Below are 10283 nucleotides of genomic sequence, written 5' to 3' on the forward strand. Positions count from 1 at the left end.
TTCTCTCTCTGTCTCTCTGTCTCTGTCTCTGTCTCTGTCTCTCTCTCTCTCTCTGTAACCTGTCTCCCTCCCTCCCTCCATCCCTCCCTCTCTCTTTCTGTCTGTAACCTATTTCTATTTTAGACCCCGAGTCAGGGTGTATGTCATTGGCCCCTCTGTAGGTTGCCAGATAAAAAAGAGTTAACCCTAAATTTCAAATAAACAAGCTTTAATTTCCCTGCATACGCACGTCCCTTACTTATACAGGGCATATTTACAAAGCACGGGCAGGCCAAAGGACAATCTTGCTGGTTTGTTTTTCTCCTTCCACCTTTACCGAGATCCAGGGATCAAGCCCAGTTAGTCAGACTTGCATGGCCCTGTATTCTAAAAGCTGGAAAAGGCTTGGAAGATCCAGTAAAATCCTCCCTCCCTCTCCAGCCTACCATGGAGTGCCCCCTTACCGCACACTGATAGCCTAAAAGAAACTTCAAAGAAGAAAGATCGTCTTTGTGGCATTTTTTTTTATTTTGCTAGAAAAAAATGAGTATCTTTTTTTTTTCAATGTGCCCTTTGTTCTAAAGTACCTATTGGTAGTGCTATTCACAACATCTGAAGAAGCTTCTGTGTGCAGGGCTTTTTGTGGCATTACATGTGGTTCCAACAACAGGCTTACAAGGGTGGATTTCATCTTCCTGTTCACCAAAGAAAAACAAAACTCAGAAGATCAATGAACCTCTCAGGACTGTGTGTGTGGTTCTTTGTCAAAGCTCTCAGAACATGGTAGATGTGTTCTAACAGGATACTCAGTAGGATATATTACATATAGGATATAATGTGTAGGGCTTATTTTATATATAGGACATATTGTACATAGGATATATTGTGTAGGAATGTCATATATATGTATATATATGGCACATGGTGTGTGGGATTTATCATATAGGACATACATCTTGCATATCATATATAGGATGTGTTATATATAGGATATATTATGTATAGGACATAGTATATCCTATATTATAAGGAAGCATTTATACTCCATAGTGTAGAAAGGAATCTGTACATACACATTATGAGTAGCTCATCAAACCCACACTGCTAATAATTTTGTTCTGGGTTAACTCTTCAGCACAGGTGGCACCTGGAAGAACACAGGACTGATACCAGCAGATACTCAACAAACTCACCATCCTGGGAGTGTCCTATCCGGCTGTATGGAGAGACATGAGGGAGAGCACAGGACATAGAGAGGTGGGAGGATGAGGCTGGCCTGCTAACCAGAGGGGCAGATCAGAGTTTCAGAAGGGCGGTGCTCCAGGAGGGCGTGGCTCTGAGAGGGTGGAGCTCCGGAAGGGTGGGGCTCCAAGAAGGCAGAGTTCTTTTCAAGGCACTCTTTTCCCCCCTCCTTGAACAACTGACTGGCTAAAGTTGAGGCATAAAAGGGTCTTCTATGGTGTGAGCCTGTTGGCTTCCCAGACACTGAACCTATGAATAAACATAATTTAACGATTCAATTCTTGTCTCTGCTCATTGGAATAGAAGGAAACGGACAGCAGGAACCGTGGTGTTCTAGTCACAACGCTATAGTGAGGCCAGGATGGTGACAGGCTGTGATGATACCGATCTACCGAGGACTTAGTGGGCACCAGACATAACTCCACATCTTTAAAGGCACTAACTTACTTCTGTTCTTACTCAAATCGCTTTCCCCTCCCAAAGGTAGAAAGTATCTAATATGTCCTTTTAAGGATAGGAAAACGGAGGCACCAAATGGCTAAGTATCCATGTACAAAACGAGCAACCAGTCAGTGTGACACCCTTAAGGGCTGTGAATTCTAAAGATCACCCATGGATCTATTGTAGCCTGGACTACTGTTTCCAACAGGTTTATTCCTCCAAATGAGGAATAAAATGCGGACAATTATACCTTAAACCCAATCAGCGTGTCATTGAGAAAACAAAATGAGATCACGCCCGTCAACAGCTTACCCCGGTGCCCAGACGATGAGCGCTCTTGGCTTCATCTCTGTAAAACAAAACCGTAGAACGGAAGTGCATACATTCCATGGCCTACAACCCAAGAGCTGGGTTTAAATAAAGAACACCAGGCTCCACCGCAGCTAAACCCGGAAGTGCTTAGTCACGGAGCCTGAGCTAAGTCAGAGCCTCCAGTGGCTTGTAGTGTAACAGGACGGAAAAGAGAGAGTGCCTACCTTGTTCTTCCCCCTGGGGTCCTCCTCCTGCTCCCCTTCTCATGTTTCCATACACACTGTAAAATAACTCTGAGAAAGTCGCAAACCTCCTCACTGCTGATTTCAGCTCTGGGATGGCAAATAGTTTGGGGCCAAATCTCTCCATTTGGTAATAACTTAATGCAGGTTCTCCTATGCAGGGGCGCGTGCTTTGGCGAGTGCATTAGGAGATAACACAGCCATTCTCCGCGGTTTGGGCTGTGGAGGTGTGGGACAAATGGCCTTCATCTTCTGGCAGCCTTGATGAGATGGAAAGAGGGAGCAGAGTCATCGCTTTAATGTAGAAACAGTCCAGTCCTCAGGTTACGCTCCGCTCGGTGCAACATTGTTGTGGATTGCCTTGGGTTTGTATTTTGATGCTAATTCCACTCCTCAGAGGGGCTGCAGATAAGGAGTTGCCTTGTGAACTTTCTCCCCACCTTAACTTTTCAAATAAAGGCTTGAGCCAATGATTGGGCAGGAGGAAGGGGGAGGAGCTGATGGTTTGGGGGAGGAGCCTCGGGGGAGGAGCCACGGGGATCAACAGGAAGGGGAGGAGCTACGAAGGATCTAGGGATCCACAGAGAAGCTGCAGAGAGAGAAGCTCGTGGCCTGGAGAAACCGCAAGTTCTGTGGGATAATATTGTTGGGAGTAGAGTAGTATAGTGGGAGATCTGCCCAATCTAGGCTTCTAGCTTTTTTTTGGTAACTGACTGACTTGAGATTTCTTTTACCGGGGAATTGGGTTGGAAACAAAGTAGCAACACTACATGAACTCAGACCACCCTCACCCCCATCCCCCCCACCCCTCCCCCATCCCAGTCCCCGAGACCACAAGCACCCTTGCTCATCTTAGGGGGCTCGGTTAATGATATAGCAGTCCAGTTCACCCTCAGATCTTCATGTCCACCCAGAACGTTCTGTATCCGTAAGCTTCTTCAAACATGTAATTATGTTTAAACGCTCCAAAGGAATCCACTCCTCCTAGGAAACGTCCTTGGCGGAACACAGTGGCAGACACAGACGCGGTGCCCTCAGGCCTGATAGACAGAGGGAGGGCACAGGTTGAAGCCACACACACAGTGGCGAGCTGAGCTCTGATGACTACACCAGAGGCCAGAATCTCAATTTCGGATTTCTGCCTCCTGAGCTGTGTTGCTCTGGGCTACCTGATTGTGTGATCCTGTCCCCCAGGGCATCGATATAGGTGACTTAGAAGGAGAATGTGTGTCATGCCAAAGCAGGCAGGAGAGAGTGGGGATGGACAGGAAGACCTGGAGGACAAGACAAGAAGCAGAAGGAAGGGAAGGAAAACTTCAGTGGTGAATATAGACTGTCAAATTGAGAGGATGCATAAATTGAGTGAAAGAAAAAACCCCTGGGCACACCTGCAGGGACTGTCTAGATTGGGTTAATTGAAGTAGGAAGTTCTACTGTCTTTGTGGCATCATTTCACGAACTGAGACCCTGGACTACATACAGGGGAGGAAGTGAGCTGGTGCCAGCCTTCCACACCCACCCCCATTCCAGGAACAGTGTCACCAGCTGCCACCTAACTCCAGCCACCATGACTTCCGTGCCAGGATGGACTGTGTCCCTGGCAAACATGAGCAAGAATAAACCTTTCCTTCCTTACACTGCCTTGTCAGGCACTTCATACCAAACAAGAGACATTACGAAGACAGCACCCAACCCAGCAGTTCCACATACACGTAGCCCCACTGAGGAACCAGGACCTTCTCCCACAGTGGCAGGGACCAGGGCTTCCCACTGGGAACTGTGTCTGTTGCAGACATTGTGTGACATCATCTCAGGAGACTTGGATGGATGGTGCGGCTTTATCCATTTCTTTAGCTTCCCAACACCATGGAAACCATCTTTGCTATATCGCTGCTGAGTCTGGGTCTCAGAAAGGCAGTTAACCGGATCCACACACCTGAAGGTGAGATGCATAGGGCTGAGCTGGAGGTCCGAGCAGTTTCCACCAAGGCACGGAAGTAAGACAAAGGGACCCTGTCCTTCGTCTTAGAAAACAAACTCCTGGCTGGGTAAAGCAACTCATGCCTGTAATCCCAGCATTAGGAGGAAGGAGGTAGGAGGATCATTGCCCATCCAAGGCTAGCCTGGGCTACCTAGTGAGTTCCATGCCAGCATGGACTAAAGTTAAACCCTTTGGAGATTAATATTGTCAATTTGAAAGATTCTGTAATCACCAAGGAGATAAGCCTCAAGGCTAGTCTATAGGGAATTTTCCAGATGAGGTTAAATGGAGTGGGAAAATCCACTATTCCTTGGTCTGAGGCCCCAGTCTGAATACAAAAGAAGAAAATGCGCTTACGTGTTAGTGTACATGATCCCACCCCACCCCACCCCCAACTATGAATGCACTATGGCTAACTGCCTCTTCTTCCTGCCTCCCTGATTTACCTGTGCCCCCTCAAAACATAAGCCCTTCCCTAACATGATTTTCATCAGGCATTTTGTCACGGTGATAAGAAAAGCAAACCCTGCCTCAGAAAACACAAAAAACAAAATCCCCCAGAACAGAGCTAGAGAGAGGGGTCTGCAGTTAAAAGCATTTATTACTCTTGCAGAGGATGAGGGTTCATTTCCCAGAGCCCACAGGGCAGCTCACAGCCATCCATGATTCCAGTTCCAAGGTAGACAATGCCCTCCCCCACCCTCAGGGGCACCAGGCATGCACAGAGTACACACACATACGTGTAGGCAAACCACTCATACACACAAGAGCGTCCTGTCAACAACTAATAACCAAACATCGCCAAACGTGGTGATGCACACCTTTAATCCCAGCACACAGAAGGCAGAGGAAAGTGAATCTCTACTTTAGGCCAGCCTGGACTACTTAGTAAGTTACAAGCCAGCCAGGGCAACATAAGACCCTATCTCAAACAAAATGAATAAACTGAAAGTTTAAACCAAGTTAGAAAGAAAACCTAGCTTGTGTTTTAAGAAGAACCAGCCTTCAAAATCCGATGTTTGCCTGATACCCGAAGTAGATGAGATAGACACGCCCTTTAATGGGAAAGCTCAAACCTCCGGATCTGCCCACCTCAGTACTTCTATGATTTGATAATGACCTGATGCGCAGTACACCAAAAATTTTAATTTAATTTAGTGGAACAAGAGGTGACTGTTGCTGCCTGGGAGAAAATATTAATAATTATATGCTCTCTAAAATGAAAGGTCAGACTGTCCCACACTGGGAGAATTGTCACACGAGTCATTAACCATTTAAAAGGGCGAGTACTGCCTTCCGTGGTCTGACTGACTTAAAGCCTCTCTGTGTTCCGGTGCTGTCCCCTTCTGAGTTCTGAATTCTCCGCACAGAGAACAAACCTGCACTTGTTAGCTACCCTCCCAGATGGACGGTCCTGTCAGAGCAGCGGACCAAGTCAGAGACATGCCGTCCTTTGTCATTTGTGATCCGAAGCTCCTGTCACCCTGTCAAATGCCAATGACACACCACCTATGCAAGTCACATTGACTCTAGAGAGTTGGTGGTCCTCTGGGGTCCTCTTGTAGTATATGGGAGGTAATTTCGGAATCCCTGGGGTCTCATTTTGCACATTGCCGGTTTTGGAGTTTATCCTGGAACCTCTTACAGAAACCCTACCTTCCTCAGCAACAACTGGGCTGCAGCAACACGTACATATGAGGGTTGTCCTTTTCTGCAAAGTAGAAGTGCATCTTCAGGTTTGCAGAATTTTGATGTTCTTTTTGTTTTTGTTTGTTTATTTGTTTCATTTTTGTTTTGGTGTGTGAGTGTGTGTGTGTGTGTGTGTGTGTGTGTGTGTTGAAACAGAGTTTCTGTAAGCCAGTCTAGTGTCAAATTTTCAGCAATCCTCCTGCTACAGTCGCTGGCGCGCTGGGCTTCTAGGAATGAGACAGCGTGCCTTGATTTCTTCAGCTTTGAAGATGAATTCTTTCTGTGTTTGTGCTTACACACGTGAATGGGTGTGCACATGTGATAGGGGCCAGAAATCTGCATCTAGTGTTTCCTTCAATTGCTTCTGTTGCCTTACTGAGATTCTGCTAGGCTCCGCCCAACAGCTACCTAGCAACAGCTTGCATCATCTCATCACCTATCACCTGGGCTGCCATGAGCCAAAAGCTTTTAAAAGAACTGCACCCAACCCCAGCTCCCGTCACTTTCATTCTCTATCTCTGTCCCCCAAGTGCTCCCAGACACCTCTCTTTCTCTCTTTCTGTCCTTCTAGTGCCTCTACCCCATTCCAGGTGCCTGCTCCCTTCTTCCTCAATATCTTTGTACTAAGCCCATTGCATTCTTCATGGGACACCTTGGCAGGACTCGCGAGGTACTCCGCCACTGCCACTGCCACCGCCGCATTATAGCGCATTATACCACTGATTCATAGTTCATAACAGCTTCCCCGCCTTATTTTTGAGACAAGATTTTTCATCGAACCTGCTACACCTATGTTGGCCCCAAACCCCAGATCTCTCTCTCTCTCTCTCTCTCTCTCTCTCTCTCTCTCTCTCTCTCTCTCTCTCCATGGTTTCTGGGGGACCTACTCCTACTCCAGTCTTCGAGTTTGTATGGCAGGTGCTTTTCTGACGGAGTCAGCTCCTCAGCTGAGATTCTGCGGACCCGCAGGACAGGACGGTGAGACTGTATACGGTCCCATCTGTTTCTGTATTTCACCTGCTGGGGCGGAAGCATACCTATTCACGTGCATGGCACTGAGAAAGAGTGAGGCCCTGCCCTAGGGATATCTCCAGTATCAACCTGGAAGAAAGAATAGTAAATGTGAATCTTTTCTGGCAAACACTATACTTGTGTTTAGAACAAGGAGTTCAAATTTCTTTATCTATGCCCCGCAACCTTCTAAAACTTTAATGCAAATGTTTTACCTCACCTCCAACCTGGCAAAACCTTTATTTATACAAAGGCCCACTGCTATATTCCCAGATTTTGATGTCTGGAGCTGTGAACCTTTTCTCCTTAGAGTGGTGGCCCCAGCCCCAGCCCCCAGCCCCATTTCCTACATACCAATTCTTTTCAAACTAGCCAACTCACAAGACTGTGGGTCTGACTCCAGCCAATGGCAAAAAGACACCATCAGCATAAAATAAAACTCAAAAACATTCCGTGTCTGTGTGCCCTTCCATGGACATCCTCTTGGTCAAGAGTGAAGTCGGCCCTGCCCAGACACTGTCCTCAGAGTGCTGGGCTCCTTCTTTTGTTTCAACCCCGCATTTACTTCTAACAAACTGTGACTGGCTCTCCATGAAGGAAGAGTTTACGGAGCCAACGTGTGCAGGAAAGAGGACGGGGACGAAAGAGGCAACAACACTGAACTCTGCCTCTCAGACAGTGTCCCTGCGTCTCCAGACGCAGCAGGTTTCGTCCAAAGGAAAAGTTAATGTCTGATTGTCAAAACCATTAACAGTTACATGACACACAGCAAAGAACCATTTTCCACCTGCAGACTGGTCCAGACTGGGAAGGTGGGAAACATCCTATGTCACTGAGCACACGGGAGGCAGGGTCACAGGGGCCCTCTGATCCTGCAGCTATCACAGGGTCCCTCTGCTCCCGAAACCGAGTGGATAAAAGCCCCAGGAGGAGAGTGTAGCTCTCTATTTAGCTTTCAACAGGGCGTGGTCATCACACGTTTCTGCCTAAGAGAATGTGACAAAAAGTGCAGAGGGGAAAAATACATTTTAGTAACGCCCAAAGGTGAGGATTTGGAAACAGTTGTGAGCTTCCATGAAAGTTCTGGAATAATAGTAATGTCCTGAAATGCCCCAAAGTCGGAGGTCAAAATACAGTTGAGCAGGGGAAGGGTTCCAAGTTTAAAAATGCAAACAAGCAAAAAAATAGGTTGCAGAATCAGATCTGTGGTATTACTCTGCTTACTTTAAAACACATGTAGACGAACAGGAAGTAAAGCTTTCCATACGTCTTATGAATACAAAAATTAGCAGAGAGACATCCCAAACGGCATACAATATGCTAATTGCTGCAATGACGCTGCCGTAGGCAAAGGGAACCTTTATTTTTTATTAGATTTTTCTGCCTGTTATGTGGTCATTATAATGGTGCTTAAAATGAAATGCTAAGCCAGACAATTAACACTGAAGTAAGAAGCAGGATTCAACAAAAAGAGCTGAATATAGTCTCCTGGGTGCCAGCAATGTCATCTCTAGGGCGATGGACTTGCCATCAGGACAACAGGGAGAGTGGCAGTTTATAAGACGCAGGTCTTGGGAGAAAAAGCAGCACAGGTTACTTAGACTCATGATCCTCATTGTTGGTTTTTCCTGTCATAGGCATATATACAAACTGCTTGCTAGCAGGTGACTCACTTGTACCTTATCCAGAGACCTGACCCCACCCCTCCAGAGAGACCAGACCCTGACCCTCTGGAGAGACCTGACCCCGCCCCTCCAGAGAGATCAGACCCCACCCCTCCAGAGAGACCAGACCCTGACCCTCTGGAGAGACCTGACCCCGCCCCTCTGGAGTTCTGCTTCAGGAGTTCTGGGCCAGATAGACCGCAGAATTGAGAACACCCATTCAAGCCATGTGGCATAGCGTGGGAACTTGCCCTTCTTTCTAACATTTTCCACAACAGTCCCCCGACACATACACATACAAATCATAACGTCAATTTTTAAAATCTCAAAAGGGAGAGATGAGGGGTCGGGGTTTGGTTCAGTGGTGGAGTGCGTGCTGTGCCTGGCAAGCACCAGGCCCAGGGTTCAGTCCTCAGCTCCGGGGGTGTGGGATGGGGGTGTGGGATGGGGGTGTGGGATGGGGGTGTGAGATGGGGGTGTGGGATGGGGGTGTGGGATGGGGGTGCTTGGGGAAAAAGAGCGGGAACAAGAAGAGGATTTGCATTCGAGATTTACTCTCACACTGAAGCTAAGGAGTCTACTCCAGCCAAGTGGAAAGATTTTTAAGAAATCCTGCTTTCTAATCCTTTTTTGTTTGTTTTTCTTTTTCCAGACAGGGTTCCTCTGTGTAGCCCTGGCTGTCCTGGAACTCACTCTGTAGACCAGGCTGGCCTCAAATTCAGAAATCTGCCTGCCTCTGCCTCCCAAGTGCTGGAATTAAAGGCGTGTGCCAACACTGCCCGGCTTCTATTCTATTTTTTATAATCTCCAAGAACTGGGGCTGGCCCATAGCAGCTAGGAAAGTAAGGAAGACTTTTCATATGAACAACACCCAGCTACAACCACAACAACAACCACAACTACAACCACCACCCCGGAAGGAGGATAACAGATTCGGGTTTAACCTGTCAACACATTTCCCCAGGAACTAAAATCCCACTCTGTGACACCCTCAGAGCACATCTGAAGCATAAAACAGACTTGATTGCGTTTGATTTTGGACCCCTGGACAGGGGACTGAGGTGCATATTTCACATATCCCTCAGTCCTTGTCTGGCATAGCCTGCCCCCAACCCCCTGAAAACTTTCTGGCCCAGGGGCTGGGCTGCCCCTCCCCATGCTCTGCTCAATATAATCATGACCTACCTCTCTCTCTCTCTCTCTCTCTCTCTCTCTCTCTCTCTCTCTCTCTCTCTCTCCTTCCTTCTCTCTCTGCATACATGTTGTTTCTTTCTCTTCTCTCCTTTCCTCTTTCCCTTCCCAATAAACCTGCATTTAATAGAATGTAATCTGGCTTGAACTGGTTCATTTCTCCAACAGAGAAATGGCCGATCAGATTAATTGTTCTGGGAACTGAAAATACAACACTGTCTCTCCTCCGTGGAGATGCAGAGCTGCTCTGCTATAGCTCTGCTAAGAATGGAGTAATGGCGCCGGGAATCACAGTCAACCTTCCCCATACTGGAGACTCCACAGCAGAGGCAAGAACTGAGACAGGAGCCTGAGAAGAGAAGTTTAATGATGCACTTCTCTGAGGGAAGGAGAACTCTGCCTGAGGAAAGGCCCTGGGAGGGGAAGACAGCAAGTGCTCGGCCAAGAGATTCATCACGAATTCATCACGAGATTTGTGGGGAGGAGAGGCTTATCCATGTAGTCACTGTGGAAAAGGCTTCTTAGTAATAA

The 10283-nt window shown here is 47.3% G+C and overlaps 1 long non-coding RNA gene across 1 annotated transcript; it reads right to left on the reverse strand.

The window, feature by feature from the left end:
- Positions 1-488: 488 nt before the first annotated feature.
- LOC127684714 (uncharacterized) lies at positions 489-2643 on the reverse strand. Its single transcript, XR_007977770.1, has 4 exons — positions 2199-2643; positions 1975-2011; positions 1173-1470; positions 489-674 (listed from the first exon to the last, which is right to left on the reverse strand). It is a non-coding gene; the product is annotated as an uncharacterized LOC127684714 (long non-coding RNA).
- Positions 2644-10283: the final 7640 nt, after the last annotated feature.

The sequence above is a fragment of the Apodemus sylvaticus genome, chromosome 5 (assembly GCF_947179515.1).
Source record: "Apodemus sylvaticus chromosome 5, mApoSyl1.1, whole genome shotgun sequence".
In the NCBI taxonomy this organism is placed as follows: domain Eukaryota; kingdom Metazoa; phylum Chordata; class Mammalia; order Rodentia; family Muridae; genus Apodemus; species Apodemus sylvaticus.